The sequence below is a fragment of the Pleurodeles waltl genome, chromosome 12 (assembly GCF_031143425.1).
Source record: "Pleurodeles waltl isolate 20211129_DDA chromosome 12, aPleWal1.hap1.20221129, whole genome shotgun sequence".
In the NCBI taxonomy this organism is placed as follows: domain Eukaryota; kingdom Metazoa; phylum Chordata; class Amphibia; order Caudata; family Salamandridae; genus Pleurodeles; species Pleurodeles waltl.
Window position 1 is genome coordinate 574,238,387 of NC_090451.1, and position 10,911 is coordinate 574,249,297.

Here is a 10,911-nt window from a genome sequence, read left to right on the forward strand (position 1 = left end):
GTGGGGTGGGGTGCCACATGGCCTGCCTTACGGAGCGTCCTTGCCTACGGAACTCGCCCTGGCCTAGGGAAACACACAGCCCACCTCCCCCACCCAGACACCTCCACTGCACGCAAAGTCAGCAGAATGAGAGTGTACTCACCCCCTTGTGGCTGCTGTGATGCCCTCAAGCGCCCATCCAACTCCGGGTAGGCCACCGCTAGGATCCTGACCATCAGGGGGGGTCATGGTTCGACGGGCACCCCTCCCACGTTGGGAGGCCATCCCCAGCTGAGCCACCGCCATCTTCTTGCTCCAGCGGCGAATGTCCTCCCATCTTTTCCGGCAGTGGGTTCTCCGTCTGTGTTAGACCCCCAGGGTCCGCACATCCTTGCAGATGGCACGCCAAATATCTTTTTTCTGGTGGGCGCTGACCTACATGAAATGTACAGGGGAAAAAGAGAAGTTATTACCAACTGCACCGTCAAACTGATTGGCCCCCATCCCTACCCTTGCCATGTGGCACATGCATTCACCGTCTTTCATGCACGCAGTACTCTCCCCCCTTCCTTCTTACATCCAGCCCTCTCCACACAGGCATAGACCAAACAACATGCTCCCTGTGTACTTACCTGTTTGTCTGGAGGACCGTAGAGTAGCGTGTACTGGGGGAGGACCCCATCCACGAGCTTCTCCAACTCCTCCAATGTGAAGGCAGGGGCCCTTTCCCCAGACGCTCGAGCCATTGTCTCTTCCAGACTGAGGTCACAGCAGCACTTGCAGTGTAGGTCCACTCCTGTCGAAGATCAGGTATCGAGTGATTGAACAAATAGAAAATGGCGGTCACGTCCGCGGCCGTGCATACCGTCACTGCCAGCGTACATCGTCATTGGCTCCTGGGACCCATAGGGTCCAACGTTAACCAATGCAGCATTGCGCCACGGTCTTTGACCACCTACTGCGTCGGTGTACAACGCCAGCGCAGTTACCTCACATCCCATTGTCCCACTTTACAGGTCAGGCAGCCGCCATTTCAGGGGCCCACATGGCTTCATTTTCAACTGCGTCACACATACGTAGGCCTAGACTCTACACATATACAGGCCATTTTTTGTGTAGGAATGGTGTTCTGTGTAAACTGTGGGTACGTACCTCTGAGTTGTTTGACTCTGTGCTCGCTGTTGTCCTTCATAGGCACCGTCCGTTGGGACATGTGAGGAGATGGCAGCATCCTCCGGTGTACCAACCGTTGGTGGACCTGACAACAATGGAGGAGCGACATGTGATTATCACATACAGGCTTGACCGTGCCACAATCCAGGAACTGTGTGCCCAGTTGGAGCCAGACCTGATGTCAGCAATCCTCCATCCCACAGGAATCCCCCCTCAAGTGCAGGTGCTGTCAGTGCTCCATTTCCTTGCAAGTGGGTCTTTTCAAACAACAGTAGCCATAGCATCAGAGATGTCCCAGCCTATGTTTTCCAATGTATTGTCCATAGTGTTGTCTGCCCTTCTGAAACACATGCGGAGCTACATCGTTTTTCCTCAGGTGGAGGATTTGCCTACAGTGAAAGGTGATTTCTATGCCCTGGGACACATCCCCAACATCATAGGTGCCATTGATGGGACCCATGTGGCTTTGGTCCCCCCCCACAGGAGTGAACAGGTGTACAGAAACCGGAAGAGTTATAATTCGATTAATGTACAGATGGTATGTTTGGCAGACCAGTACATCTCCCATGTGAATGCCATGTTCCCTGGGTCAGTGCATGACGACTACATCCTGCGGAATAGCAGCATCCCTTATGTGATGGGTCAACTCCAGAGGCACCGTGTGTGGCTATTAGGTGAGCACCTGGAAGCAAGTCAGTGGGAATGGTTGTCTGGGGATATCCCTCCAGGTTAGTGCGTGTCTAACAGTTGTCCCTCACCAATTGCAGGTGACTCTGGTTACCCCAACCTGTCATGGCTACTGACCCCAGTGAGGAATCCCAGGACAAGGGCAGAGGAACGCTACAATGAGGCCCATGGGTGAACTAGGAGGGTGATCGAGCGGACCTTCGGCCTCCTGAAGGCCAGGTTCAGGTGCCTCCATATGACAGGTGGATCCCTATTCTACTCACCAAAGAAGGTGTGCCAGATCATCGTGGCCTGCTGTATGCTTCACAACTTGGCTTTGCGACGACAGGTGCCTTTTCTGCAGGAGGATGGTCCAGATGGTGGTGTTTTGGCAGCTGTGGAGCCTGTGGACAGTGAAGAGGAGGAAGCAGAGGAAGAAGACATGAACAACAGGGACTCAGTGATCCAGCAATATTTTCAGTGAGACACAGGTAAGAGTACAGACCTGCCTACTACATGTACTTTAACACTACTACCTCTCTACTGTCTGTCGTTTTCACCCAGTGTTTGGTCACTGAGTTGTCACTTTCCCTTACGATTTCACAGATGTGGGTCCCACTGTGTGACATCTGCTTAGATTCCTCATGGACTAGAGCTGTGTGACATAGTTATGTTGACATTACAATTGAAAGAGCATTTTGCCACTGTAATTGCTAATACACTATTTCGAAATCACAGACAGACTCCAGATTGTTTTTTGTTTTAAGTGTGTTTATTTAAGTGCTCAATATTGGAGGGGGTAGTGAAATGGTGTGGGGTGATGGCGGAGGAATGTCCATGGCAGAGTCCAGTCTATTAGTCTCACAGGAGCAGTGCCCATATGGGCATAGGAAGTGGAGCTGGGGCAGTTTAAGTATGGACAGGGTGACAAAGTGGGACAGTAGGATGACAATCAGGGTGGTCTCATTTCTTGGCGGGGGTCTTGGCATCGTTCTCTCTCTTGTTCCTGGATCTCAGGGACCGTTTGCGGGATGGTTCTCCATCTGCAGGGGCTGGGGTGCTGGTGTTGTGGTCCTGTGGGGGGGCGTCCTGTCCACTAGCGCCGGCGGAGGTGGTGGGCAGTTCATCGTCCATGCTAGTGTCAGGGGCCCCTTGTAATGCTACAGTGTCCCTCCTGGTGTTGAGTACTTTCTTCAGCACCCCTACGATGGTGCCCAGGGTGGAGCTGATGGTTCTGAGTTCCTCCCTGAAGCCCATATACTGTTCCTCCTGCAGGCGCTGGGTCGCCTGAAACTTGGCCAGTACCGTTGCCATCGTGAGTGGTGGTAGGCTCCCATGATGGAGGAGAGGGCCTCTTGGAGAGTGGGTTCCCTTGGCCTGTCCGCCCCCTGTCGCACAGCAGCCCTCCCAGTTCCCCTGTGTTCCTGGGCCTCTGTCCCCTGGACCGTGTGCCCACTGCCACTGCCCCCAGGTCCCTATTGTTGTTGGGGTGGTGGGTTATCCTGGGTTCCCTGTAGTGGTGGACACACAGCTGATTGACGTGTCCTGGAGACAGAGGTATGGGCCCGCTGGGTGGGTGCTGTGCTGGTGTTTCCAGAGGGGGGAAGGTCTGTGGTGGCCTGTGACTGGGTGAGGGGAACCGACTGTCCAGAGGTCCCCGATAGGCCGGGCTGGTCATCTAGATCCAGTTGGACAGAGGTGCTGTCATCACTGTGGGCCTCTTCTGTTGGTGGTGTGGACATGTGTGGTCCCTCCTGTCTGGTGACATTGGGTAGGGGTCCTGCAGGGATATAAAAGAATAGTTATTACATCTGTGTGTGCCACGGTGTGTAATGGGTTGGTGACAGTGTACCCCAGTGCTTGCATTCCTGTGTGGGACCTTGTGTGATGATGGTTTACGGGGTTGTATGGGTATGTGCAGTGGGCATGCTTTAGTGATGGGTGTCCATGCTTTGTTGTTGCATGCAGGGCTTGATGTTGGGATGAGTGGTTTGTGATGTTGGGACATATGTGAGGAGTTGGGGTGCTGAGGGTGAGGGTGAGGGTGGGGGTATGTGCTGGCATGCAGGTAGGGTGGGGGATGTAATAATTGAGATTTGTCTTACCAGAGTCCATTCCGCCACCTACTCCTGCAAGGCCCCCAGGATGCAGAATCGCCAAGACCTGCTCCTCCCATGTTGTTAGTTGTGGGTGAGGAGGTGGGGGTCCGCAGCTAGTCCGCTGAACTGCCTGGTGGTGTCTTGAGTCCACGGAACGCACCTTTCCCCGTAGGTCGTTTCACCTCTTCCTGATGTCCTCCCGATTTCTTGGGTGCTGTCCCACTGCATTGATCCTGTCCACTATTCTTCGCCATAGCTCCATCTTCCTTGCTATTGAGGTGTACTGCACCTGTGCTCCGAATAGCTGTGGCTCTACCAGGACGACTTCCTCCACCATGACCCTGAGCTCCTCCTCCGAGAACCTGGAGTGTCTTTGCCGTGCCATGGGGTGGTGTAGGTGATGTGTGGCGTGGAGTGTGTGGTGATAAGTGTGCTGATATGTAGTAGTGGTGTGTTGTGTGAGGTGCGTGGAGTTCTGTGGGTGAAGGTGTTGTGTGCTTGTGGTTGCTGTTGTTCTTGCTGGTGGTGTCTGTCTCTGGCCTTCTTTCAGAATTTTTTGTCGTAGGGGTTTGTGGGTGTGTGTTTTATATTGTAATGGGTGTGTGGGAGTGGTGTGTGTATGTGTATCATGTGTGTGTATTTGAAATTGTCCAATGTGGCTGTGTTTTGTAAGAGTGTGTGTATTTTGAGCTCAGCGGTGTGTACCGCCAATGGAATACCGCGATTGAAAGACCGCCTCGTGGATTTGTGTGTCGAGATATTGTGGGCGTTTTTCTGTTGGCGTGACGGTGGAGGTTTTGTTTTTGCCAGTTTATCACTGACCTTTGGTGTGGCGGACTTGTGTGGGTGTCTGAATTTTGGCGGATTCCAAAATGTGGGTCATAATAGCTGTGGCGGAATTCCGCGGAGGTGTGTTGGCAGTCTTCTCAGCGGCGGTAAGCGGCTTTTACCACCAATGTTGTAATGAGGGCCTATATCTACCGCTCTTAATGACCTCTCATCCAAAAAGATGCCTAAAAACGTATTATGGACTGCTAGCTGTCAAAAGGATTTTGATGAGCTCAAACAGGCCATGTGCTCTGCACCTCTCCTAAAAAGCCCTTGTTACTCCAAAAAAATCATAGTTCAATCTGATGCTTCTGAATTAGGGGTAGGGGCAGTTCTATCACAGCTTAACACTGAGGGCCAGAATCAACCTGTTGCTTTTATCAGCAGGAGGTTGACCCCTAGAGAAAAGCGTTGGTCTGCCATAGAGAGGGAGGCCTTTGATGTGGTCTGGGCACTGAAAAAGTTGAGACCATACCTCTTTGGTACTCACTTTAATGTTCAGACAGACCACAAACCTCTATTATGGCTTAAACAAATGAAAGGTGAAAACCCTAAATTGTTGAGGTGGTCCCTCTCCCTTCAGGGAATGGACTATACAGTGGAACATAGACCTGGGAGTACCCACTCCAATGCAGATTTACTCTCCAGATATTTCCACTTAGACAATGAAGACTCATCTGGGTAAGTTTAGCCTTATTGTCCCTCGTTTGTGGGGGGGAGGGCGGGTTTGTGTAGGAAAGTACCATCTTGCCTAGCATGTTACCCCCATTTTCACATGTATGCAAGTTTGTTTTTGCCTGTCTCACTGGGATCCTGCTAGCCAGGACCCCAGTGCTCATAGTTTGTGGCCTGAATGTGCATACCTGTGTAGTGACTAACTGTATCACTGAGGCTCTGCTAACCAGAACCTCAGTGCTTATGCTCTCTCTGCCTTTAAATTTGTCACTATAGGCTATTGACCACTTTTACCAATTTCAATTGGCACACTGGAACACCCTTCTAATTCCCTAGTATATGGTAACTAGGTACCATGGGTATTGGGGTTCGAGGAGATCCGTATGGGCTGCAGCATTTTGTTTGCCACCCATAGGGAGCTCAGACAAACCTTTACACACGACTGCCATTGGAGCCTGAGTGAAATAACACACATGTTATTTCACAGCCATTTTCCCTACACTTAAGTAACTTATAAGTCACCTATATGTCCATCCTTCACTTGCTGAAGGTTAGGTGCAAAGTTACTAAGTATAAGGGCACCCATGCACTAGCAAAGGTGCCCCCACATAGTTCAGGGCAATTTCCCGAGACTTTGTGAGTGTGGGGACACCATTAAACATGTGCACTAAATATAGGTCAATACCTATATGTAGCTTCACAATGGTAACTCCGAATATGGCCATGTAACATGTCTAGGATCATTGAATTGTCTCCCCATTCCAAATGTGGTATTGGGGAGCCAATTCCATGCATCCCCGGGGCTCCACTATGGACCCCGGCTACAGCCAAACCAGCTCTCTGGGGTTTTCTCTGCAGATACTGCTGCTGCCACCCCACAGACAGGGTTCTGCCCTCCTGGAGTCTGGGCAGCCCAGTCCCAGGAAGGCAGAACAAAGAATGTCCTCTGAGAGAGGGTGTTACACTCTCTCCCTTTGGAAATAGGTGTTAAAAGCTGGGAAGGGGTAGCCTCCCCCAGCCTCTGGTAATGCTTTGAAGGACACAGATGGTGCCCTCCTTGCATAAGCCAGTCTACACCGGTTCAGGGAACCCCCAGTCCCTGCTCTGGCGAGAAACTGGACAAAGGAAAGGGGATTGACCACTCCCGTGTCCAACACCACCCCATAGGTGGTGCCCAGAGCTGCTCCAGTTTGTTCCTGACCTCTGCCATCTTGGATCCAGAGGTTTGAGGGCACTCTGGAGGCCTCTGAGTGGCCAGTGCCAGCAGGTGACGTCAGAGACCCCTCCTGATAGGTGCTTACCTGACTAGGTGGCCAATCCTCCTCTGAGGGCTATTTAGGGTCTCTCCTGTGGGCTTTTCCTAAGATAACTACTTTCAAGAATTCACCAGAGTTCCTCTGCACCTCTCTCTTCAACTTCTGCCAAGGATCGACCGCTGACTGCGCCAGGACACCTGCAAAACTGCAACAAAGTAGCTAGAAGACTACCAGCGACATTGTAGCGCCTAATCCTGCTGGCTTTCTCAACTGTTTCTTGGTGGTTCATGCTTTGGGGGATGCGTGCCTTCATCCGGCACTGGAAGCAACTATGAAATCTCCCGTGGGTCGACGGAATCTTCCCCCTGCTCCAGCAGGCACCAAACTTTAGTTTCACCAGTACTCTGGGAACCCTCTCATCCTGATGAGCGTGGCCCCTGGAACACAGGTGGTAGACCCAGGTGACCCAGACTCTTCAGTGGTCTAACTGTCCAAATTTGGAGGAGGTGAGTCCTTTCCTCGCCTCTCCAGACAGTAATCCTGTGCACTATGTGAACTGCAGCTACAAGGGCTTCTGTGCACATTTCCATGAAATGCTGCATGCACAGCCAAGCCTTTGTCCCCACCACTCTGCCCTGTGATGCTCAGCACCCTGAGTTGTTCTCCGGCTTCGTGGGACCCTCTTTTGCAGTGTTGAGATGACTGCTGTGTTAAGACATCTTGAACCTGTGTTCAAGGACTTCTGTGGGTGCTACCTTCTTCTGTGAGTGCTCTCTTGGTTGCTGAGGGCCCCCTCTGTCTCCTCTCCCAAGTGGCAACATCCTGGTCCTTCCTGGGCCCGAGCAGCACCCTTTTTCTTCCAATTCAACTATTGCAACTAGTAAGGTTTGTTTGTGGTATTTTGCCAAAGAAACACCTCTGCATCCTCCAGTTTTCCATGGGACATTTTCTGCATGAAGGAGAAGGTCCTATCACCTTTCATTGTTGCAGAATCTTCAGCTTCTTCCATCCTGAGGCAGCCATTTTGAACCTTCATCCGGGGTTTAGTGGGCTCCTGCCCCCCTGGACACTTTCATGACTATTGAACTAGGTCCCCTTCCTTTGCAGGTCCACAGGTCAAGGAATTTGTCTTCAGTGCTTAGCAGTCTGTTGTGGTCTTTGCAAAATCCTCTATCACGACTTTAGTGTGTTTCTTTGGAAGTAGCAGTACTTTACTCCTACTTTCCAGGGTCTTGGGTTGGTTTATCTTGGACACCCTTAGTGTTTTATTACACTCCCAGTGACCCTCTACACTCTACACTAGCCTAGTGGTCCATTCGTGGTTCGCATTCCACTTTCTTAGTTTATGGTTTGTGTTTCCCCTAGGCCTATTGCATCCTATTGTATTCTACAGTGTTTGCATTGTTTGTTGACTGTTTTACTTGCCTGATTTTGGTTTGTGTGTATATTTTGTGTATTTTACTAACCTCCTAAGGAAGTATATCCTCTGAGATAGTTTTGGCACATTGTCACTAAAATAAAGTACCTTTATTTTTAGTAACTTTGAGTATTGTCTTTCTTATGATATAATACCTATATGATATAAGTGGTACAGTAGGAGTTTTGCATGTCTGCTAGTTCAGCCTAAGCTGCTGTGCTATAGCTACCTCTATCAGCCTAAGCTGCTAGAACACTACTAATCTTCTAATAAGGGATAACTGGACCTGGCACAAGGTGTAAGTACCATCAGGTACCCACTATAAGCCAGGCCAGCCTCCTACAGTCACCCAAATAAATACCTTTATTTTTGGTAACACTGAGTATTGTCTTTACTTGTGTATAAGTACTGTGTAACTATAAGTTGTATTGCATGAGGTTTGCATGTCTCCTAGTTCAGCCTAAGCTCCTCTGCTATATCTACCTCTATCAGACTCTACTGCTAGAACTCTACTACATTTCACTAATAAGTGAGAACTGGACCTAGTATAAGGTGTAAGTACCCAAGGTACACACTACAAACCAGGCCAGCCTCTTACAGGGGCACCTTTGCTAGTGCAAGGGTGCCCTCACACTTAGTAACTTTGCACCCAACCTTCAGCAAGTGAAGGTTAGATATATAGATGAATTATAAGTTACTTAAGTGCAGTGAAACTGGCTGTGAAATAGTGTGTGCTCTATTTCACATAGGCTGCGATGGCAGGCCTGTGGAAGGGTTTGTCTGAGCTCCTTATGGCTAGCAAAAGAAATGCTGCAGCCCATAAAGATCTCCTGGAACCCCAATGCCCTGGGTACCTAGGTACCATATACTAGCGACTTATAAGGGAGGTCAAGTGTGCCAATTGAAATTGGTAAATGAAGTCACTAGCCTATAGTGACAAATTTTAAAGCAGAGTGAGCATAAGCAATGAGGTTCTGATTAGCAGAGCCTCAGTGACACAGTCAAACACTATACACAACACACACATTAGGCCATAAAGTATGAGCACTGGGGTCCTGACCAGCAGGATCTCATTGAGACAGGCAAAAACATACTGACATACAGGTAAAAATGGGGTAACATTTCAAGAAAGATACTACTTTCCTACACAAGGTGACTCAGTGGCATACAAGGGGGACATTCTGGAGGGGCTCATTTCCTGGCTGTGGTCTTGGTCTTGGCAACAGTCTCTGGTGTCTGTCTGGGTCACAGGGAACATTTTCTGGGTAGTTATTCTGCTGCAGAGGGAGTGGAGCTGGTGGCCTGTGGGTCTTGCAGCAGGTCCTTCTGTCCACTAGCTGCAGCAGATGTTGATGGCTGTGGAGTGGACTGGCTAGTGGAAGTTGGCCACTTGTGTGCTGTGTTCTCCCACATGGTGTTGGCCATGTCACCCAGCGCCCCTGCAATGGAGGCCATGTTGGCATTTAGGCCCTGTAACTGCTGCATGACCTAACCCCCTGTACCCCCTGTAGCTGCTGGTTCTCCTGCATGATGGTGATCACCTGGCCCATCCTGTCCTGGGATTTTTGGCATTCCCACAGGACATGTATGAGTGCCTCCTTGGCAGTCAGTTCTCTGGGCCTGGCCTCCCCCTGGTGCCCAGCTGACCTCCCACTGTCCATAGATACCTGTGCTTGTGTCCCCTGAATGGAATGGTGTGCCCACTCCCACTTACACCAGGACCTTCACCGTCTTGCCTGTGTGATGTCGACTTGGGTCCCTGTACAGGTGGGCACACTATTGATCGACGTGTCCTGGGGACAGGGGTCTGGGACGTTGAGTGGCTGCTGTGGGGTTGGAGTCGGGGCTGTGGTGGACTGACTGTGGGTTGTGGAAGCCGACTGACCTGTGGTCCCAGATGGACCAGTGAGTTCATCCAGCTCGGGACATCCAGAGTGGCTGTCATCACTGAGGGCATCTTCTGGTAGAGGACTGGGTTGCCGTGACACCTGCTCGCCACTGACATTGGCTGGGGCACTTGTGGAAATGTAAGTAATTTGTCAGGGTCATTGTCTGTCACATATTTCGCATTTCTACCTTTCCCTATGGGTTTGGTGTTGTTCTCCCACCTTTGATAGTGCATGGTGATGGATTGTGGGATTGGTAGTTCTACATGCTGTCCAAGCATTGCTGGTGGGTGTGCATGCAGACCTGGAAGGGAAGTGCTTGCAGTGGGTGGGGCATGCAGGGGCACACATTTAAGTGTGGTCATTGGGGTGGTGCACTGTGTGGGATGGAGTGGGATGTTGGGCGTCAGGGTGAGGGGTGACATGCCATGCAGGTATCGGTGGAGGTAGGTTAGTAATGGTGACTTACCAGTGTCCAGCCCTCCAGTGAATCCAGTAAGGCCCTCAGGATGTAGGATTTCCAAGACTTGTTCCTCCCATGCTGTCAACTCTGTGGGAGGAGGTGGGGGTCCACCACCAGTCCTCATGATGGCGACCTGGTGCGTTGATGCAATAGAACACACCTTCGCCTGTAGGTCGTTCCACCTCTTTCAGATGTCATCCCTTGTGCGTGGATATTGTCCCATGGAGTTCACCCTGTCCATGATCCTCCACCATAGCTCCATCTTCCTGGCAATGGTAATCTGCTGGACCTGTGCACCAAACAGCTGTGGCTCTACCCTGACGATTTCCTCCACCATCACCCGCAACTCCTCATCAGTGAAACGGGGGTGCTTTTGTAGGGACAAGCCCATTGTGTGTTGTGTGTGTTGTGCAGAGGGTGTTCAGTGTTGTGGTAAGGTGTGTGGTGTGTGATGCGTGACGGATGTATA